General features: G+C 33.6%; 1 pseudogene; it reads left to right on the forward strand.

Annotated features, from left to right (window-relative positions):
- LOC122026563 lies at nt 1-14,316 on the forward strand (annotated as a pseudogene).
- The last annotated feature ends 10,551 nt before the right edge of the window (nt 14,317-24,867 follow it).

Raw genomic sequence — 24,867 nt, forward strand, 5'->3', positions numbered from 1 at the left:
ATGCCGACAGTGACTAGCAGGTGTAGCAGGTGGCACAGCACTAGCCTAGCAGCAGTGCCGGCCGCCAGCATGCAGCTGCGGCGGCTGCCAGCACGTGACTGCAGAGGCCACCAGCATGCGACTGCGGTTGCGGCGACTGCCAGCACACGACTACGGCTGCAACGGCCGCCAGCATGTGACTGCGGCAACCGCCAGCACGCGACTACGATTGCGGCGACCGCCAGCATGCGGCTGGCAGGTGTTATGGCGCCAATAGTGGCTAACAGCACGTGGTTGGCTTCTTTGTCGGCTGTCGGTGCGTATGTTAGGCGGTCATCGGCTTGTTCCTTTTGAATTTATCTTAGCATGTCATATTTTTTTATTAATTTTCTCTAAATTTTATTACTTTTGTAATATACTACATTTGCTGCTCTTCTCTAGTTGAACTACATATATTCAGGTATAATTTATATGGTTGAATTTAGATATAGGTTAAGTTAGTATTTTGATATATAACATGATATAGTCATGTATATGGTGATTTTAATGTTGGTAGATATTACATGTTTAATATATGGAAAAACAATCTAGGTTTGTTTTGATTCACTAAGTTGAATGTTCAATAGAAAGTGAACGTTATGTGTGATCTAACCTATTATGTTGTTAAATGGAAACTACTCACATTATATTATGTTTGATTACTTTATTTAATGTTAAATTAAACTGTACAAGTTTAATAGTATTTTAAATTGTATTGCCATTAGGTGATAATGTCTATGAACAAAGTATGGATGTATAATCGATTAGAACAAGGATTTATTAGAGATGATTTTATTGTTGAAGTAGAACAATTTATGAACTTTCCTAAGAGACATCCAGAATGTATGAATGGTGTCGAGTTACGATGTCCATGCAATCATAAAAAATGTCAAAATAGAGCTTTCTGTGATGAAGATACCGTGAAAGTACATATATGTAGAAATAGTTTTGTGCCAAATTACTTTAATTGGTACTGTCACGAAGAGCCTTATTTGAATGAATCTAACCTATTATGTTGTTCAATTGGGCCTTCTGGTACAATTGGGCCTTCATCTGGTACAACTTTTACTGCGCCTGAATCATCAACTTATGATATTGGAATGCAATCAATAGTTCACGATGCAATGAATGCTGCAGGTGATTATTTCAACATCAATGAAATACCAACACCTGAATATTAGCAACTATATGAAATGTTAAAGGCTAGTAATAGAGAAGTGTGGGAAGGCATTCCCTCTAGTCATTCGCAATTATCAACTACTACAAGGTTATTGAATATGAAAACAGAACATCATTTTTCAGAAAGATGTTACGATGACATATGTCAATTAATGTCAGAGTTGCTCCCTGCTGACAACATAATGACAGATAGTTTTTACAGTACAAAGAAATTGGTTAGAGGTTTAGGTTTGCCTGTAGAGAAGATTGATTGTTGTATAAACAACTGCATGATCTTTTGGAATGAAGACAGCGAACTGAGTGAATGTAAAATCTGTACTTGCCCTCGTTATAAGCATCGTACTCGCATACCAGGGAAGAAGAAGAAAAATATTGCTTGGAAAGTGTTGTATTACTTTCCTTTAACTGCTAGACTTCAACGCTTATATCCATCTGGCGCTACAGCTTATCACATGACATGACATCATGAACATGAGCATGAAGGAGGAATTATGTGTCTTCCTTGTGATTCTCCTGCATGGAAACATCTTGATACTGTATTTCCCTCCTTTGTAATGGAACCACGTAATATGAGATTGAGACTTTCTACAGATGGATTTTAGTCATTTGGTCAGTCGATACAGCAATATTCATCTTGGTCAATTATATTAACACCATATAATTTACCACCATAAATGTACATGAATGATGAATTTATATTTCTTACTGTGCTTATTCCTGGTCCAACCAATCCCAAAGAGAAGATAGATGTTTTTTTGCAACCTCTAATTGCTGAATTAAATGACTTGTGGAATGTAGGGTCAATGACTTATGATGTTGCAAGTAAAACTAATTTTAGATTGCATGCTGTATTATTATGGACGATTAGTGATTTTCCAGTATACTCAATGTTGTCAAGATGTAGCACGGCTGATAAATTAGCTTGTCCACACTGCATGACAAATTCTGATGCATTTCATTACCTTGCAGTGGGAAAGTATCTTGGTTTGATAATCATAGTAAATTTTTACCTGTTGATCACCCTTTCAGGCAAAATAAAAAAATTCCTAAAGAATGTGATAGTCAGAAAACCTCCCCCAATAATCCATACTTTAGGTGAAGAAATTATTGAACAAATAGATAATTATGGATTTCTACCAGTATCTCAAGCTAGTTTCGATGAGTTAAATAAATACATTGTTAGGATGTGCAAGTGTGGTTGGAAAAAAATGAGTATTTTTTGGGAGTTGCCATATTGGAAGTATCTACTTATTCGACATAATTTAGATGTCATGCATGTTAAGAAAAATTTCTTTGATAATATCTTCAACACTGTAATGAATGCGCCTGAAAGAACTAAAGACACTGCAAAATCACGTAAGGAATTAAAAGAACTAGTCAATAGATCGGTGTTACATCAGGATGAAACAAGCAATAAATTTCCAAGGGCTTGTTATACATTAGACAAAGATGGTAAACAGACTTTATGTAGTTGGTTGAAAGAAATAAAATTCTTAGATGGGTATGCCTCAAATATGGCTCGATGCGTGGATATAAACAGATTAAAGATGTTTGGAATGAAAAGTCATGACCGTCATGTATTCATGCAAAGACTTATTCCAGTAGCTTTCCATGATTTACTTCCTCATAATGTTTGGCAAACACTCATAGAATTGAGTCTATTTTTTAGAGATTTGACAGCGAGGTGTATTATGATGGATGATATGCTTCGGCTAGAAATAGACATTCTTCTCATACTATATAAGCTGGAGCGTATATTTCCACCCAGTTTTTTTGATTCAATGGAACATCTTCCAGTACATTTACCATACGAGGCACAAATAGCTGATTCTGTGCAATACATATGTATGTATCCTTTCAAACGGTTTTTAAGGAAATTAAAGAATAATGTTCGTAACAAAGTAAGAGTTGAGGGTTCAATATGTAATGCTTATCTGGTTGAAGAAGCATCTTCTTTTTGCTCCTATTATTTGCTGATAATGTGAAGATTAGACATCGCAAGTGTCCTAAAAATTCTGATGATGCTCAAACAATAGACCATTCGATGCTTTCTATTTTCAAGTTTCCTAGCAAGCCAATTGGTACATCTGTTTCTAGATTCTTAACTTCAGAAGAATATTATACTCCAAGAACATATATACTCTTAAAATGTGATGAAGTCAAACCATACATAAAGTAAGTTGACTTCTCCAATAAATTTATCACATGTTTAATTTTATTGTTTGATATCTCAATTATCTTAAAATTACCTTCTTTCCCAGCTTGTATGAACAACAACTATATCTATAAAATCCATCAATCGATGTAGGTGGGGTAGTTGAAAAGTTAGTGGCCGAATTTGCATTATAATTTGAATATATGTAAGTTGGAGATTTTATCAAATCTTTAAGTTGGTATTTGTGTTAAATGATCTATGGACAACAATAACACTCAGTTTAATTACTATGGTAGACTTGAGGAAATCATAGAGGTTGAATATCCTGCATTACCTATAAAAAGGTGTGTATTATTCAAATGTTTATGGTACAATCCTACCCCAAGAACAGGTACCAGAATACATCCATATTATAATTTAGTTGAGGTTAATGCAAACAAAAGGTTCAATAAGTTTGAACCTTTTATTTTCAGAGTACAAGCGAGTCAGGTTTTCTACCTTGAATATCCTACGAAGAGAAGAAGACCTAGTGAATGGTTATCTGTTTGCCAAACGAAGCCTCGCTCGACAATAGAAATGTCAAACACCATCACTACTCAGAACCATGATGCATTTCAAAATGACAAAGTGATGAGACATTCAGTTGATGCACAACTCCAATCTACATCTCAATTACTTGTAGATGTTAATATTACTTACGAAGAGATAGATGATGGAGAGATGTCTAACAGTGAGGATGAAGTTGTACTAATAGAGTATAGTGATGAGGACTTAGAAACTGTTATTGTTGATTAGTCAGATGTTAAAAATGATAAAATATTAGCATTATTATTCATCAATTAAGTTATGCTTGCATATTGTTTTGTATTGATGTCATGCATGTTTGTAAACTTTAGTATATATATATATGTTGTGTTGTAATATTATTTTACAGATATTATTATGGCTGAGTGGCAAGCAGTAGCACCCCGTGGCTATAAGGTTATTAGAATTGTTAGAGACACGTAAGTATTTTTGTTATTAGTATTGATGTCATGCATATTTTTTTCTTGCAGATTTATTCCTAATAGCAACCGAATTTCATCTCACATCATCGAAAAATTTAAAGAAAGAGTATGCACTTTTAGTACTTCATGGAGGCATGTAGACCAGGACATGAAGACGTTTTACTATAATGAATTTGTAGTAAGTAATTTAATATATTTAGTATTCCATGTTATATTTGTCATTTCATATACTAAATGTTCAACTTATAATTGCAGAAAAGGTATACATGGGAAGAAGGCCAACAAGAACAATTTATGACCACATAGAATAGCTATTGTGCCAAACTGTACAGAGACATGATGTACTATATCAAAAAGAAGGGCACAAGACCGATGTATATTTCTGAGATGCTATGGAGTCCATGGACACCCACTTGGGCTATAGAGAGGTGGCAAGAAAATGCAGAAAAGGCTAGAACAAACAAAAATACAGTGCTAAGTGTCCCGAGCACCGGAACTGCTCGGCATACGTCAGGATCCAGATCCATTATTGGCATGTCATGGATCTGATGAGTTTAATTTAAAGTTAAATAAACTAATTTTGTATTTATTATTAAATTTATATAATTTTGTCCCAAATTATTTGTGTATACAGGAACATGAACTAGCCCGCCAGCCTCTAAGAAAAATTCAACTAATAATATTAAAAATATTACTTTACATAAAAATTTAAATAAATTAACAAATTCAGAAAAGTTAAATATTAAAAATTCAAATTTAAACTTAAATAAATCTGAAAATTCAAATGATAATGATGACAAGGTCAATATTGATCTAGATAAAATTAATAAATTTCTTAATAAATTATTTAATAACCTAGACAATATCAATCCAGAAAATCCTATCCAACCCAAGATAATTTAATTAACAAAAAATTAAATTTTAAAGATAAGACTAATCTAATAAAGTCAACTATTCATATCTGTAACAATCCAAATTTCCTCATTTCGAGTTTTAATAGTATTTAAAAATATGTAGAAATGCTATAGAAATATTCTAGAGATTTTTAGAAATTTTTAGAGTATTTTTATGCAATTTTTGGAGGTCGTTTAGTAAAAATACTAAACGAAAGAAGTTTCGACAAAAATAATATCCAAGCCGAGATTCGAACCCATGACCTCCGGCCGAACCAAGTCTTAAGCGAGTCCAGCTGACCAAGTGCCCAAGCGGGCGTTGCTGATTAAGGAAGGAGCGACTTTTATTTAAGCAATGATTTGTAACAGAATACTTGAGTTATAAAGAGAGGAACTTAGGATTTCTTCCCGTGACCTAATTTCTTCCTCTCCCCTCTCTCATGCGGCGTTTTCTCCCTGGCCGAAAGCAACGAAGAAACTAGGGTTCTTCTCCGGCGACCGGCCAAGGCTTGATTCCGAGGAACTTCCGCGGATTCGTGAGCACCTTGTCAAGGAGGACGTGCGGACACGAGGGGAACGCCGAAATCGCGAGCTTCTCCGAAACCCTAGGAGCCTTCTCGTTCGGCTGTGAGTCTAAGAATCAAGGTAAGTTGCTACTCACCTGCAGTAGGATAGCTCCGAATTTCTTTGATTCCTCACTTTGCTTCCAAAGCACACATGAACCCTAGAATTTGTTTCTTCACTGCACAGCAAGCTTTTCTTCCACCGTGAACCCTAGTTTTCAGTTGGTATGCACATTAAGGTGCTTTAGTGCTTAAAACTTAGTATTAGGAAGTTGTGGTGATGAATGCAGAATTTTTATAAGTAAAATAACTTGATATTTTCATTTTCACTTCTTACTATTCATCTATGAGCATCAGTTGGATTTCTATTCTTTTATGGTCACTGATGACGAACTTGCACTGGAATCTATTAGCTATTGCTCTGGTATTCCAAAATACCTTAGTCTATTTGAATATCATGTGTTTTAGCTTTCTATGTACCAAGTAGTTTTTTTTTACTTATTAAAATTGTTTCTTGGCTTCAGCCTGTAACTTATGTGATTCTTTGCTTATCAGAAAATAAGATCTAAATGTTGGATTCTTTAATAAACTTTCTATCAAACGAAATAGACTTTATATAAGTTTCAATTCAGCAAGTTTGATTCCTTAAGTTTCAATTCAGCAAGATTGATTCCTTTTGTTACAAATTTAGCAGGTTAGAAAATTTAGTTTTCTTTCAACAAGTTAGCTAATTTCAGTTATAGTTTTCTGTGCTATCCGATATGCACGAACAGCATACATAGTGTATTCTGTAGCTTAGTTTTCCTTACTAAAATTGGGCACGAATAGCCATACATAGTGTATTTTGTAGGTTAGTTTTCCTTGTTAATTCCATGAACATGATTAGCTTTAAGTTTAGTATTTTAACCTTGGATTTCCATGAGTTCCAAACAGGAACAACCTCGGTTTCTTTTAGCATGCAGTTTGTACTTTACTTGCTAACTCCATGAACATGATTAGCTTTAAGTTTGGTATTTTTTAGCCTCTGTTATTTAAGCATGCAGCCATGTATTTTAATGGAATGATTATGTGTTCTATTAAACTGTTTAGGGGATTATGAGTAGCTATAAGTAAGAAAAGACCAAGGTCTTGATAGGATTCCTAAATTTTAAGAATTGGGATCAGCAGCACACCAAGTGCTCAAAGAAATGTCAAGGCATTTTATTATAAGAATATTACAAGTTAACAAGTATTTTATTTTAAAGAGGCTAGTACCCGACTTCCAAGGTTGTCGTTAAACAAATCCAGGAGACCAATTCCAAGGTCTTGGCCCTGGTAAGACCAAGGTCTTTGCCCTCATAGGACTGATGACTAGCTACCACAGTCCCTATTAGGGAGCGCGCATTGGTACTAAGCCTGGGCCCAAGAGAAGTTGATTATTATTTTGAAGTATTAAAGTATAAGTTTTTGGAACAAATGAAACAAGCTTCACTTATGTTTAGAGTCAGTAAGTTTAGTTTCTTTTAATTCGAAGCATGCAGTATTAGTTTCATTTGTTTCCTGATTAGTTTATTGAGCATGACTAGCCTTATCTTTCAGCATGCAGTTTTATCCTTGTATATCATGAGTATGCAAATTTTAGTGTTTGCTATTGAATATGCATGAGCAGATTTATTTCCTAGTTTCAGTACTTTTAACATGAGCAGTATTGAATCTTATTTCCATTTCTTTGCTATGGATTTGAGCATGAGCAGTATTGAATTATAATGTTATTTATTTGCTATTAGATTAACATGAGCAGCTATATATATGCTTTATTTTTAGAGCATTCAGTTTCTAGTTTCTTCTCGTATACATGCACATTCGAGTTTTTGTGAGTTAGACAGCGCTTACTAAGCATTCGCTTATAGTTTGCATTTCCCCTTACTGCAGATAAAGGAAAGGAAAAGACATAGCAAAGGAAGGCGACAAGGAGGTGTTCGATGATGTGTGATGCCAGGACTATGGAAGTCTTGGAGCTAGAAAGGAGTTCTTTTAGTTTTCTTTCCTTATTGCTATGTTAGAGGTATTTGGGATTGTGTATGTTGTCTTGCTGTTATTAGGACATGTTAGATGGATTGTGATCTCGTGTGATGTCACTAGTATAGTTCTCTTCTATTTTTGGGTTATTTTTTATGTGAGTGGTGTTTGACACTTATTTAACTGCGTGGGTGTTTGATATATGTTCCAGCCACCTGTGGCTGATGTATACTATATATATATCTCAGTTTATGGTCACCGGTACAGGAGAGGTGCTACCGAAATTTTTCGGTAGGGACTCCTCGTGGTTTCGATCATACCGGTTAAGTAGAGTTAGTTGTTAAGTATCGTCCACCTCTAGAGAGTAGTAGAGAGGTTGGGTCGCTACAATATCAACTTAAAAGGCAAAGAAAATATAAGGATAAAATCAAAACTAAATTTAACAAACTTAAAATTAAATGTTAAAGATAACATGTTAAATAAAGATAATCTAGAAAATTCAAAATTAACAATTAATAAACAGATAAAAGATAAACCTTTAAAAAGATATAATTCAAACAAATTAATTAATTCAAATTTAAAAATTAATAAACACTTAAACATTAAATACACTCCAGGACAATTTGACCAATTTAATTAATTCAAAATTAAATTAAAACTTAAAACTTAAATTAACTTAAAACTTAAATTTAAATTAAAAATTAAACATTAAATCTTAACTAAAACTAATCTTAATTATACAAAAATCTTAAAAGAAAATTCAATAATTTAGGGGAGGCTCCAAACTAGTTTGCACCTTCAAAAATAATCTACCAGGGTAACTAAAAATAAACTACCCGGTAAGGTAATTAGGACTAGTTAAAAAGGGACAAAAGTTTAACTTGAATTGCGGTACTAATGAAGTTTTGGATGATAGTACGTTAGGGAAACTCTGTCTATGCATGTCTAGGAAGATATGGCTTCGACCTGGTGCATTTGACTTAGTGGAACTAACCGAAGCTGTAAAATATCGAAAAATGGTGAATAGTGATAAGGGGATTTTCTGGAATTTTTAAAAAAATTTCCGGAATTTTTCGGAGCTCATATGGATGAGTTTACGGGGATAAAAGCGGGGCTCCGGGAAAGCATGTTTAGACTACCCTGTTTTAGCGAGGAAAAAGTTTTATTTTTCTTTTTCTATTTTTCTTTTTCTTTCTTTTTTCTTCTGTTACTGTGCCGGTTCCTTCTTCTCTTTCCCCGCGAGCCCGTGCCCTACTTCACGCGATACCCTTTGCTTCCTCATCTTCCCAACTGGCGCCGCCACCACACCTCTGCACAGCACTTAGCCGCCAGCCACCGAGCGCCCTCCGATTACCACCACCGTGCCCTAGCCATTCCCGACAGCGCCTTCTTCCTCTCTTCAGTCATCGCCGAAAGGAAAGATCATCACCAGCCCCGTGTCTCTGCCCTTTAGCGTCGTCGCCTCCTCTCTTCTTTTTTCGGATCCGAAGGGTTTCCTTCGTGCCGGCACAGAGCCACCACAGCGAACCTTGGGCCGATTGTTACAGCCAACGCCCTCCACTTCTCTGGATTTTCTCCGATTTGTGCCTAGCACAGTCGCCGATTTCATTTCTTTTCCTCTGGTTGCCAGCGATTTGGGAGGTAGGTGTGCTACCTTTGTTGATTCGGCGATTTATTAGTTTTCTTGTGGTGATCTTTTTCCAGTTCTGGTTTGGGAAATGAATCGGATCTTGGAGTTCCTTGCTGTTGATTGGGGTTACGGGATTGAAGAGAAGGAGGTAAGATGAGTAGATTGTTTCTTAGACTTAATTGGTGATAGATTGTGTGTTGAGTTTTGATCTCTTTTGATCCGATTAATTCCAGGGAGAGGTTGGATCCAATTGCTTGCTGTTCTGTGAAGGTGATCTTGAATTCCAGTAGCAGTGGACACATCGGTGATTTCCAGCGGTGGGTTACACTCTGATCACGAGGCATCAGCAATTATCATCAGATTTGGTGAGTTTTAAGGTTGAAGTTATTGCTAGGTTTAAAATGGCGGATTGTTGTTTAGAGGATTGATTAAGTTATTGGAGGAATTATGTGAATTGGATTCATGATATGTTAAAAATTAAGTAAGTGATTGATTCTTATGAGGTAATTGATTTATGAGGGAAATCTTATTGATTGGTTGAGGTAGAAGGTCACATGATCATTTATAGGATTATGGGATTAGTATCATGATTTGTTATGATGGATTGTTAATTAAATTGACATTGTGATTAATAGAAGAGTTTATGAACGATATAATCATTGGATTGATTATAAAATGTGGAGTGTCTTGGAAAGATTAAAGGATTCATGGATGATTTGATTAGGGTTTTCCCTAATTAGGTTGAGTTGAGATTTAGCTAATTGTTGCATATGTAATTAGCTAAATTATAATCATGTGATTTGCAGGACGTTGATTCGGGACGAGCACTTCGACATAGAGGTTGATTAGCTCGATCTACATTGGAGGCGGGTACCTCTTGACTTATCTTTTATGATATTGTCAATTGGATATGCATAGTATTTTATAGCTACAAGCAATGATCATGTTTGCCTTTGGTATGCCACTGTTTGTTACCCATAGTATGTTCTGTTGGGCGTTTGTTATGTATCCATGTTACATTTCGTGATTATTGCCATGAGTACCTTAGTTCCTAGAGTAAGTGATATACCATACCTTACTGAGGTTAGGACTAGGTTCTGGATTTTATTTTCTGGCATGTGTATCTAGATTATCTGATACCTAGGTTTTTATACCATACCTGACTTGTGTACCTTAGATCCTTGGATCTGACCATCGATACTGTGGTACCAATTTTATATATATATGGATATTGCTATGTGGTTTCGGATATTGCTATGCTTAGTGTCATGCATCATTCGCATGATTGCATGCTGCGCGATAGTCTGCTCCATTATTGTTGAGCACATCGCCAGTTTCATCAATGTCGGTGCTCCGTTGGTCCGCTCATGGGTAGCGTGACTCAGCATGGTAGCACCTCAGTTTTTACTCTGTTCGGTGCTCCGTTGGTCCGCTCATGGGTAGTGTGATGCAGCGTGGTAGCACGTCAGGGATCCCTCCCCGTCATGGTGTACCGGGAGATGAGAGCATTGCGCTCCCCCATTTATGATTTGGGGTAGGAGTATGTGTGTACTCCGACAGCATCCCATCCACTCGGTCACTCATCAGGAGTAGTGACGTCAGAGTGCACAGTTGTCACAGCCCTACCCACTCGGTCTCACCATTGTGTGTGAGATGGCTGACTGCCGTCAGGGGTGACCATGTCATTGGCAGCATACGCATTGATGCATTTATTTGCTGCATTTGGTTGGATGCATATGTTTGACATGCATACAGGATTTGTGATACTCTCGGTTTGACGACCCTTTTGTTCTGGATAGGAGTCCCTAGTGAGTACAGCTTCCTCAGTTACCTTTCAGTTTTGCATTTTTCCTATATATGATTAGGAAGCTGTATTCCATGTTTATTACTGTTAGATATATCTTACTAGGCATGTCTATTGGTATTCGCTGAGTTGTTGAACTCACCCCCGTGGACACTATCTTTTTTAGGTACCAGGTTGTTTATGGAGTCGCTTGGAGCATCCTACCTGCCGGACCCCACGTCACATCAGAAGACATGTCTCCGTTTTTGTTTATTTGTATTTTGGTAGATGAATGTGTGTATTTGGCTTTGTGTTCTGGTTTTATTTCCGAAGTGTTATGTTGTTGTGTGGTGTAAGCCTAGCCGGCTAGTAGTGTTTTGTTTTGTTTTCACTACAAGAAATTTTGGATTTAACCACACCTAATAGACAACAGTTTTTCAAGAAATTGTTGTCTTTTTTCCATTTAACAACAGTTTTATTGAAAACTGTTGTTGTTCACCATAATGTTTTTTAAATAACAATAGTTTTTCAAAAAACTGTTTTCTAATGTGTGTCAAAGACAACGGTTTTAAAAAAACTATTGTCTTTTAGTGTTGCTTATGTGATAATATACAACAGTTTTATTAAACTGTTGTCTATTGAATGTTGTTGAATCCTAAAGGTGGGAGTTTATTTATTTAATAACCTACACATATAAATCTAAACAATCTCATGTTTTTTCTCCATTCCTCCTCTTCTCCTGCCGATCTCACCTCACCGCGATCTCCTCTTCATTTGAGTAAGTCTTCTCCGTAGAGATCTCTCTCTTGCATTTCCGCAAACACTGCATTTGCACGACGTTTGCAGGTTTCCTCCCCGCTCTCGACAAGCTCGGCCGGATCTGCCATGTCTACCTCACACCCGACCACGCCATGTTCCTCCACAACCTCCTCGGCGGCGGTGGAGTCCAGTCCGTCGCCCAGTTCGACAAGGACGTCCTCTTCCGCCACTATCGCATCTCCAGCTAGAACGCCGGCCGGATCGCCTTCGCAGTGGACGCCTCCCTCCTCCACCGCGCCCTCCGCAGCGCCCTCACCATCCAGGAGCAGGCCCGCGACGAGACCGCCGCCATCCAGATCAAGCTCGTCAAGAAGCTCCCCACCAGCTCCCGCAACCCTGCCCCCTTTCTCACCTTTGAGACCAAAGGGAGGGTTTCCGCCATTGTGCAGGGCGTGCCCATCTCCAAGCCCCTTTCCCGGTCCGACGTGCTTCATATCCAGTCGGCCTTGGATGCTTCTCAAGATCTGCCTCAGGTATCAGTCAAATTCCAATCTTTTAATCCAAATTATGCTACATGTACTTTGCAAATAGATCTTTTGGTGATAATTGCGTCCTGTAAATTGATTCAATTGGATTGAAGTGATATACTGGGATGATGTTCTGTAGTATTTTCTTGGGCTTTAATTGAATGGTTGTGTAGTAGCTTAGCTGCTATGCTTGTTCTTGTAGACTTTGGTTCAGGCCCCTGATCTCGCTCAGCTCCAAAGCTTGGTGGACCGTCTCAAGTATGTCGGTGATGTTCTCACTGTCTCAATCGCACAGTATGGAGATCTTCACCTGCAGGTTTCTACTTCCCTTGTCACAGTTGGGTCTGAATTAAGGAAACTGAGAGTCCTAGGTGTTCGAGGTACTCGCTCAAATGTCTTCCTTCTTCATCCATCTTTTGTTGATTAGGGCACATAGACAATTAATTATCCCATTTTGTTTTAGGCTGCGAAAAGTTTGATCGTTATAGCTCATGATTTTACAGTTTCAAGCTTTTGATTTTTGGAGAATGACTACAAGTGAGCCGTTCTCACAACTTTTCCATTGTCTTTATGCTTATCCTTTAACTATTAGCTTAGGTCGTAAAAGAAATTTGTTCGTAAGGATATAAATGCGAAAGGATGACACTGACATCCAAAAGTGCCATTAAAGGTTTGTGTTAATGAGAAGTGGTTAGTGTGAACGTATGCTTGCTTTTGGAGGAAGAATGTTTGTTCTTTCTACTATTGAGAGTTAATTGTTAGTTATTTTACTTATCTTTCCTTTGCACCAATTAGAATGTTGGTACTGATAGAATCATCAACCTCACTTTTAGCTCTTTTAGTAGCAGATATAAAATTATGTGGTTCTTCCTTCTAAAGTTAATTCTGATCCAATAGAAAACTTCCTTTAGTATTTAATGCAACATGTTGGAGATTTAGTTTTTCTATAATTCTTTCTATACCAATTGCCATGTATGCTAGTTTTATTGTTGGAGTTTAGTTCTTTTATAGAAGAAATTCTTTCAGTACCAATTGTCATGTTAAGTTAGCTTTATTATTGGAGTTTAGTTCTTTTTACAGATAAACTATCTGTAAAAAGTGATTGTTTGAACAATTTTATAGCATGCATCTTGACAATTAATATAATTTTGCAGATCACTATCAAGGAAGAATGTTCAAAGGAAAGTAAAGGCTAAGGAGAAGAAACCATATACTCCATTCCCTCCTCAGCCACCAAGCAAGGTGAAGTTATTGTTGCAATCTGTGAACATTAAATTGCAATTACTTTATCATTTCTTAGTTTTTTTTTCTAACTTACATTTGCAATATTTGCATCTCGATTCATTCGATTATGTTCACTTTGTATTCAACATGAAGCTAAAAGGTGTTTTGTACATATTAAAGACTCTTTGGTGGTTTTTTTAGTTTCAATCTACTGTTCTGCTATAATGTTCTTCTTTAAGATTATGTTGCATTGATTTCTAAAAGTTGCATGACGTCTCTCTACTCTGCCTTCAAAACTAACGATTTATGTTGTTTCAGGTAATTACTGCAGCCATTCCTACTATAGTTGGTGAAACCCTTAACATGTTCATGACTTTAAGAGCCACCATATTGTTTCAAGAGGTTACGATTTATATTACATAGATAACGCTTTTTGCACTTCTGTTAGATGACTAGATCAAATGGTTTTTATTGTTATGTAACATTTATGCAGTGCAATTAGAATCACGCGTACAGTTTAGTTTCTAATTTGTAATTTATATCTTTATTCGAATAGGTGTCCTCAAGAGTACTAGGAAGAATGCCGACAAGCAAAAAAAATGGAGAGACTTTAACAAATTAAGGAGCACTAGGAGCTGCAGTCCCTCCTCTTCACCGACATCTAAGTAGAAAATCTCGTGTTATATTGTTCTACCTTTGTTTTAATAGTGTTATCATTTTGTTGGTTGCTTATGAAATTTCTTCAGAATGTTATAGATATTATTTTTGAATGTTAGAAAATTGTATATTAAATTTTATTTTGAAATTTAATATTTTGAATGATTTATAACATTAGAAAATTGTGTATTAATTTTTTATATTTTTTATCTAAAAAAGACAATGGTTTTTCACCGTTGTCGTAGATAGTTTAAAACTGTTGTTGAAGACCCTGTTGTTAAAGGTAGACGCTCAAAGACAACGGTGAAAAACTGTTGTCTTTGAAGGAAAAGACAACAGTTTTTCACCGTTGTAAAAATGTTGTCTTTGCCTTCAAAGACAACGGTTAAAAACTGTTGTCTTTGGGTACCCCTTTTAACAACACGGCCTTTAACAACAGTTCAAAATGGGCTACGACAACGGTGAAAAACCGTTGTTGTTAGGCTTTTTTCTTGTAGTGTTTGTATTGACTTGTCTTTATGTTTTTCCGCTGTGTTGGTTTTGATTACAACCGAGTGGGCTGATAGAAATATATATAACTGTGTGATTGTTGTTATATTTGTCCAGCCGTGTAGGCTGAGATTATTAACTACGTGGTTGTGTATATATGTTTCAGCCGTATGTGGCTGATGTATATTATACCTGTAGAAATGTTTCAGATTGTCACTCATACAGGGGAGGTGCTGCCAAAATTTCTTCGGACAGGGACTCCCCCGGGGCGTGACAGAAGCTACCCTTACTAATTTTCACTAGTTAGACCAAGGTTTTGTACTAAGTTCAGTGAATAAGACTATTTAGAAAACCTCAAAGATATGGTTACTCTAATAATGTCCAAGTGACTCACCATAGCCCAGAAGTTTATTGAGAGAATGTTTATTTGTTGAGCCTAAAGCTAAACCTAAATCTAACACAAAGTTAAATCAAACCCTAAAATTGAACTTAACTTCATCTCACAAAAATTATAGGTTTTTCTGATTGAAAATATAGATCGGGTAAGATGACTAAGGACTTCGAATCGAACCAAATCGAATCGAATCGAACCAAATCGAACTACAGTAAATCTAATTAAAATTAAAATTAAATTAAATCTAATTAAAATTAACTTAAATTTAATTAAATTAAATCTAATTAAAATTAAATCAAACGAAAATTAAATTAAATTTGAATTAAAACTAAAATTAAATTTAAACTAAAATTAAATTAAATTAAATTTGAATTAAAACTAAAATTATATTAAATTAAAACTAAAATTAAATCTAAATTAAATTAAAATTATATTAAATTAAAACAAAATTAGATTAAATTAAAATTAAATTAAAATAAACTAAATTAAATTTAAATTAAATTAGATTAAATTAAAATTAAATTAAACTTAAATTAAATTAAGATTATATTAAATAAAAATTAAATTACATTTAAATTAAATCAAAATTAAATGAAATTAAATTAAATTGAAAATTCGATTTTAAAATTATTTTAAGTTTTTTTAAAAAATAATTATCTAAAAAATATTTTAAAATTAAATTAAAAACTTTTTTAACCAAAAAAATTATTTTAACTTAAAAATTATTTTAATTAAAATATATTTTTTAAAATTATTTTAACATAAAGAATTGATTTAAAATTTATATTAAAAATTATTATAACTTAAAAATTAATTTAAAAATTATTTAAATTTAAAAAAAAAATAAAAAATTATTCAACAAAATATTTAACTTAAAAATTAATTTAAATAAAAAATTAATTTAAAATTTATTTTAATTTTACAATTTATTTTGAAATAAAAATTGTTTTAACTTTAAAATTATTTTAATTTAAAAAATTATTTTAAAAATTACATTAATTTAAAAAATTGTTTTGACTTTAAAAAATTTTTAACATAAAAATTAGTTTAAAAATTATTTTAACATATTATAAAAAATTACTTAAACGTAAAAGTTATTTTAAAAAAATAATATCTTTATTTTAAAAAATTAAACTTTAAAATTATTCTAAAAATTTATTTACCTAAAAAATTAATTTAACTTAAAAATTATTTTGAAAAAATATTTTAACTTAACAATTATTTAAAAAAATTAATCTAACTTAAAAATTCTTTTTATAAAAAAATTATTTTAACTTAGAAATTATTTTAAAAATTAATTTAACTTAAAAATCATTTTAACATATTTTAAAGACTTACTTTAACTTAAAAAGTTTTAAATTTAATTAAATTTAAATTAAAACTAAAATTAAATCTAAATTAAAATTAAACTAAAATAATATTAAATTAAAATAAAATTAATCTATATTAAATTAAAATTAAATTAGATTAAATTAAAATTAAATTAAAAATAAATTAAACTTAAATTAAATTAAAATTAAATTAAATTAAATTAAAATTAAATTAAATTAAATTAAAATTAAAATAAAATTAAATTAAATCAAAATTAAATTAAATAAATTTAAAATTAAATTAAATTAAATTGAAAATTCGATTTTAAAATTGTTTTAAGTGTTTTTATTAAATAATTATCTTAAAATTTATTTAAAAATTTATTTTAACCAAAAAATTATTTTAACTTAAAATTTATTTTCAAAATTATTTTAAATTAAAAAATTATTTTAACTTAAAAATTAATTTAATTTAAAGCATTATTTTGAAAATTATTTTAATTTTAAAATTAATTTAAAAATTATTTTAATTTAAAATATTATTTTAAAATTTATTTTAACTTAAAAATTATTTTTATTTTAAAATTAATTTAAAATTTTTATTAATTTTAAAAATTATTTTGACATTAAAATTATTTTAACTTTAAAATTGTTTGAATTGAAAAAATTATTTTAAAAAGTATTCGACCTTGAAAATTAATTTAAAAATTATTTTAATTCAAAATTTTATTTTATAATTATTTTTAAAAAAATTTTAACTTAAAAATAATTTAAAAATTATTTTTAACATATTTTAAAAAATTACTTTAACGTAAAAATTATTTTAAAAAAATATTATATTATAAATTATTTTAAAAAATTAATTTAAAAATTAATTTATCTTAAAAATTAATTTAACTTCAAAATTAATTTGAAAAAATAGTTTAACTTAACAATTATTTTAAAAAATTAATTTAACTTAAAAATTATTTTTTAAAAAAATTATTTTAACTTAGAAATTATTTTAAAAATTAATTTAACTTAAGAATTATTTTAAAAATAATTTTAACATATTTTAAAAACTTACTTTTTCTTAAAAAATATTGTAAAAATTATTTTATCTTAAAAGTTATTTGAAAAATTAATATAACTTAAAAAATTACTTTAAAAATTAGTTTAAAAATTATTTTACCTTAAAAAATTATTTAAAAAATTTAATTTAACTTAAAAATTATTTTAAAAAAAATTATATTAACTTAAAAATTTTCTTAAAAAATATTTTAACTTAAATTTTTTTTAAAAAAATATCTTAAAAAATTATTAAAAATTAATTTAACTCAAAACTTTATGAAAAATTATTTTAACTTAAATATTCTTTTAAAAATTATTTTAACTTAAAGTTTATTTTAAAAAATTAACTTAAAAATTATTTTAAAAATTATTTTGAAAATTAACTTTAAAAACTATTTTAAAAACTTTTCCAAAAATTAACTTTAAATCTATTTTAATAATTATTTTAAAATTAACTTTAAAATATATTTTTAAAATCATTTTAATATTAACTTTAAAATCTATTTTAAAATATTTTTAAATTTAACTTAAAATCTACCTTAACAATTATTTTAAACTAAAACTAAAATTAAAAATCAAATTTAAAATTAACTTAACTAAAAATAAATTTTAATTAAATTAAACTAGTTAAATTAAATTAAATCAAATTAAACTAATTAAATTATGTTTAGGTTAAATATTAAGCTTTAAACTTAAAATTTAAACTTTAAACCTTAACTTAAATTTCAACGTAATTTAACAACTTGAAATTAAAAACTTATTTAATTTACTTAATTCCTAATCTTTCTTATAAAATTTAACCTAACCTACTTATCTCCTAACTTATTAACAAATTAATTAATCTATTAAAAAGTTATTTTAAAAATCATTTTAAATCTTTTAAATGTTACTTTAAAATCCTTGAAAAATTATTTTTAAAAATCATTTTAAAAAATGGTTTTAAAAGATACATTCAAAATCATTTTTAAACTTAGACACTTAACTTAAAATTTAAATCATACTTTATCTCAATTAAAGATTGACTCAAATTAAAGAACCTTAAAATTACTTAACTTGGTTTAATAACTTTAATAAATTTATCTCCGAATTAATACTTTAAATTTAGTTAATCTAAGGAAAATGTACATAAACAAAATAAATTATAACTAAGACTTTCATCAATTAACTCAATCAATTACTACAAAATTTAAATTATTCAAATAAGTATTAAATTATTGAATTAAGTAAAAGTTAATCAATAAACTATTGATAATGATTAATTATTATTGAATTAGTAACAAATTATGTTAGTTTACCTTAAAATAAAGTTTGAACTTAATACACCTAAATCTAAAGTTAATTATTTTTAGAATAATTGATTAATGATTAATCAAACTTAAATTATACCAAGTATATAGAGATAATTATGTAAATAATAAACTTTGTAAATATAAGTGTTACTAACCCTAAATCCCCTACAACACTTAGGTAGAAAAATATGTCAAGGCTTTGAAATTTAACCCTATTGTTAACTTAAAGGGAAGTGTTGACTTCAGGGGGAGTGTTGACTTCTGGGGGAGTGCTGACTTCAGGGGGAGTGTTAACGTCAGGGGAGATGTTTTTGAGAAATATGTTTGCAAAATCTTTTGAAAATTTATTTTATAAAAATATTTGAAAAATCTATAAATATGAAAATATTTTGAAAAACCTTCTCACACTTTATTTGAAAAATATTCTTAAAATATTTTCAAAACTTTTTTACTCATTTTGAAAACTATTTTACAAATTTTTGTGAAAACACCTTGAAAATATTTTGAAAATGCACTATCAAAAATTTACTTAAACTTTCAAAAGTTATTAATTGTGAAAACTCATGTTTATCACTTAGAAAATTTGTTTAAAATTACTTTTAGATTCTCTTCAATAGTTTTATAAAGTTCAAAAAAAGGTTTTTCTTAAGTTTTCTTTTATGCTTACTTAGAAAGATGTTTTTGCAAACACTTTGCAAAGTTTTTCGCACATTGTTGGTGCAAAACCTAATAGAACCTTAAGTTTATATCCTTTTAATGTGTGCCAAAGGAGGAGAGTGATGTCTTAAGTTAGAAAAAATTATCTAAAACCTCTCAAACTTTTTCGAATTTCTCAACTCTTGAGAATCAACCCTTAAAGACCCAAGCCTAACTTAAGAAAATTGTCAAACATCAAAAAAAGGGAGATTGTTGGTGCAATCGACCTCTAAAGTTTCGATATTTGACAATATACCTTAGTTTGGTTAATTTGACCAAGGGTTGACCCAAACAGAACTTGATGTTTGGGAGAGAGAAGTCTAGTCAGGGCTAGATGACTAGCAAAGGTAAGTCCTAACCAAAGGCTAGGCAAAGTGGAAGTCCTGGTGAGTGAAGCTAGGTAGTGGAAGTCCTGGTGAGTGAAGTTAGGCGCTAGTGAGTGAAGCTAGGTGGAGGAAGTCTTGGTGAGTGAAGTCAGACCCTAGTGAGTGAAGCTAGGTGGAGGAAGTCCTGGTGAGTGAAGCCAGACAATGAAAATCCTAGTGAGTGAAGCCAGACAATAGAAGTCCTAGTGAGTAAAGCTAGGCAACCCTAGGGAGGTAACCCTAGGTTTACTATACTATGTTTATCTATTGTGCTAACTCAGTGTTGCTAGGTCGACGGGCTGACCAGGTAGCTGGCACGAAGTCCAAACGGGTCGACGGGTTGACCGGATGTCTGGCAGGTAAGTTAAGGTAAGTCACTGGAGGAGAGTGACTGTGAGGGCGCGTTCCCGAGAAGGGAACTTAGGTGCCGATCCAACTTAGAAGCATTTCGGAACTCTAAGTTGAGATCTTGATTAGATTTCGGTCTCGGTGAGATAGAATCTAATTACTACTCTTCTTCTATTGTGCTAACTTCTATTTTCCAGGGTAGTTTAAACTATTATTTTTACCTCGGACTAACTCTTTCTTGCAGGAGAAGGATATTCTGGAGAAAGGTGATCCGGGAGCCCGGAAGGGATCCGGGCACCCGAAGTTTGTCCAGCCGCCCGAAAGGGATCGAGCGCCCGGAGTTGCTTCGGGCGCCCGGAAGGAAAATCTCATCCTGACGTAGTCGTCGTACATGGAGCTCACTGGTTGGTTGGGTTATGTCACAGTCCAAGCGCACGGAAGGGATCCACGTGCCCGGATACTCCTATATAAGGAGGGTGAGTCCTGAAGTAAAAAAACAACAACAACATTTGCTCTACTGCGCTGTGCTCCTGCGATGCTGCTCCTCCGACAAACTGCGGCTCAAGTTATGTTTATTGTTGTCGTTATTGTTCATCTTTGTCACGCCCCCAAAGAAGTTCCTGTCAGACAAAAATCCGGCAGAACCTCCCCTGTACCGGTGACAATCTGAAGCATCACTACAAGCAAAATACATCAGCCACATGCGGCTGGAATATTTATATACACAACCACGCAGTTATAATAACAGCCCACACGGCTGGAATGAAACAATCACAACCACGCAGTTATATATAAAACAGCCCACACGGCTGTACTAAAAACCATCACAGCGGAAAAACGAAAACGGAAAGCCCAATACAACACAATCAACACACTGCTAGCCGGCTAGGCTTATACAACAAATACAACACCAAAACCATAAGATAGTCACACGGCTATACACAAATACAATGTCAAAAATAAGAAAAGAATATACAAAAGAAAACAATCACGATCTTCGGATGTGATGTAGGACCCGGCAGACAGGATACTCCGAGCGACACCCCAACCATCTACCTGAAAACATAAATGTATACATGCGGTGGTGAGTATAGGTAACTCAGCGGGTAATAGAAAAGATAGTGCATGGTCTATACATAAAACATGGAGATCACAAGTATACAGTCTCAGTAGGGAATAAGAACATGATCATACTATCATAATCAATGCATCTGAACATACCTGACATAATAACCTGACATAAACTGTACAAACCACAACTAACATAATGACAGATACATACCCAATCTGAAATCGACGCAAGGTACAAAAATCAGTAAACTCACTGGATCTGCAACAGATATACCCGTGACACCTGTGCAATATAAGTACGACTGCATATACATGTAAAATAAATGACATGTATGCAGCATGGCAACCAAATGCAACAATCATATCGCAAACAAATGCAACATACCACAAACACATGCAACTAGTATCTAGTAGGCATGTATGCAAATATAACCCCCAGATGCACCGTGCATCATATGCAAAAGTGCATGCATGCTCCATGGTCACCCCCGCCACCTCTCCGAACACCACGACCCCTGTATGGCCGAGAGGCTTGGGTCTGTGACGACTGTACTACCCTCCAGCCCACTATATAGTGGTCGAGGCGGACAGTCCGCTAGTAGCTGTCTAACTACATAGCATCAGGGTCCCTGACTGCTCACAACGCCGGATCTCACTAAACCTCGTGACCGGGTGGCACGACAGGACTAGCAGCAACTGCTCCAACTACCACTACCCATGAGTGGCCGAGTGGGCGGTGCTAAACCAAACCAACTGATGACTCTCTCACCACAAGGGAGATAATGGTCATCAGATGCAATGAATGATGAACATGATATATATATATAATCATCATCCATGCAACAACCCCAAACCTCATAAATACCTCCAACATGAGTATAATCGTCATGATACCTCCACGTATCCCACCAAACATATGTACCCGCTACATATGTATAATCGACCGAAAATCTCCAACAATCCCACCAGACACATGTACACAAAAATATAAGTACAATCAACATGTATCCTCCAATACAAACACCTCAGACCCGTGTATAAACCATAAACACACAATCAACACAACTCCTCCAAAAGTACATAACCAAACACGTGTGTACATACAACATGCAAATGTAGGGTCAACCTGATGACTCCCAAAACACATACCAAGCTATATACAATCCACATTATGTACCCAATCAGCATGGTAATACTAACCGCCCGACAATCCCTACAAGACATACTCTACACGTGTAATCACAACAGAGTAGATATCAAGAGTGGAGACTGTATATGAATTAAATAGATCGTTCATAAGGGTCAAGCATAAGTATCATGCAGGAAAAACAGCAACCGATCAGGATATAAGATAAAGCAGCCTAATTCATCCAATAATAACCATGCACTAAGTACAAGAAAAACTACATAGAGGCAAAGGAAGAAATACCCGCCTTTATCTGTCGATCGTGATCTGGAAATCCCACGTCGAGACACTCGTCTCAAACCAAAGTCCTGCAATCATATAATGTATTTAGCTAGTTACATATGAAGTAAATAACTAAACAACTTCCCCCACCTAATTAGAATAACCCTAATCAAACATGATTAAGGATTAATCCCTAAATAATCCTTAATCACACTCCTTCTAGATCCCAACATAATCCACAATCCATTAATAAATCCAATGATCCTAAGAATGATCACATAACAATCTACATCAACCATGATCAATCACAAACTCCAACATGATTCACCTTTAAATTCTCATCCATATTCATAATTTCCAATCCCAAATCCCTAATCTAATATCAACATGGATTCAACAATACTTGCTAATATATCTAAGCAAGAAGAAAACCCTACAACCCATAAAAACCTAATTGTGTAACATGCTACTAAGAATAAAAAGGGCATCACTGAAATACACTCACCTTGAGATAGAGCAGCCCAATCCAGTATCTCACCGCCTTACACCCACTATCCAGAAGCTACAAAAGTGCACAAACACCTATGCTTCCAAGAAACAATCCAAAACATACCCATGATGATCATGTATCCATCTACATAAGTCATTCACTAAATAACCATTACAAATCAATCCCAAAGCTTACCCAACCTGGACTTCTCCTTAGTCGATTCTCTGCTAGAAATTGGTAGCTAGGGTAAGGTGGGGTTGCTGCACTCCCAAACCAATATCCTAAATACAACCAACATCTCAATATATAGCATTAGATTCAAATCTCAATCCACCAACCGAAACCAACCAACTTATCTAATACAAGAGAAAAAACCAACAGTATATCAATTCAATTCTCATCATAGCTTACCTCCAATTTGATCCCTGTTTTCCAACAAGAACAGTGATGTGTAATCGGCTGTGTTGTCTGGGAGATTCAAAGCAAATGCCTCATGCTGAATCCAAGCAACAAGGCTAGTACAACTCCAAGGATCAGGAACAGAATCCCTCTACAAGGAAAGGATCGAGAATACAAGCAATGCTCAAAGCAAAGATCGGCTGGATAAAGAGAAAACTAGAATCAACGACATAACCTACCTTCCTGTGGCTGGAAGTATCGCGACTAATCCAATAAGTGGGCGCGGTGGGAAAACAGGAGCTAGGGCTCCGATCCTTGCTCATGTCCAAGATCAAATCGTGCCAAGGCGAGGTCTTGGATCAAGAAGAAGGTTGCGGACCCGAAGCTAGGGCTCAGGAAGCGGTGGCCAGCATCGGCTGCTCCTGGATGCCCGGCGACCAACGAATCGGAGCAGCACAGGGTTGGCATCGCGATTTTGGGGAGGAATCGCGAGGGAGAGGGAGGAGAGGATCGAGCCACCTGGTAGCCAAGAGAGGTTGGCGTTGGTGAGGCACGCGGAGGAAAGGTCGCTGCCGGCGGTGAACTCGCGATGGCCGGCGATCGGGCGAGGAGGAATCGCCGGAAGAACTCGGGAGGAAGGAAGCCGCGTGCGAAGGGGAAAAAGGATGGGATCGGGGGAAGAAATGAGGAAAAAAAACAATTAGGGATTTAAAGTTAATTTAATACTTAGAGTTAACTTAATCAAACTCTAAGTTTATTCCTCAATCAACTCCCACTTAATTTGAGTATTCCAAACAGGCCTCCACTGTACCCCGAATCCATCCCACCAAAACGGGTCATACGGACTCCGTTTAAATCCCGAAAAATTTCTAAAAATTTCTGAAAAATCCCATAAGATTTTTCATCCAATAATATTTATTATTTAATTTTACGGTATTTTACATTCTCCCCCACTAATAAAAATTTGGTCCCCAAATTTACTGGTCAACTCAGGGATCCACACTCAAGGGTATCATCCAAGTATAACAACTAAACCACATACTCACCCACTACTCCGTCATAACATCATAAACATATTTCCAACTATGACAATCCAACTCCAAGTGAATAGTGATGACTCTGTAAGCTATGAGCTCACTCTGCTCCTACTACTCCCACTCTGCAA

This window comes from Zingiber officinale, chromosome 10A (assembly GCF_018446385.1).
Source record: "Zingiber officinale cultivar Zhangliang chromosome 10A, Zo_v1.1, whole genome shotgun sequence".
NCBI classification, from domain to species: domain Eukaryota; kingdom Viridiplantae; phylum Streptophyta; class Magnoliopsida; order Zingiberales; family Zingiberaceae; genus Zingiber; species Zingiber officinale.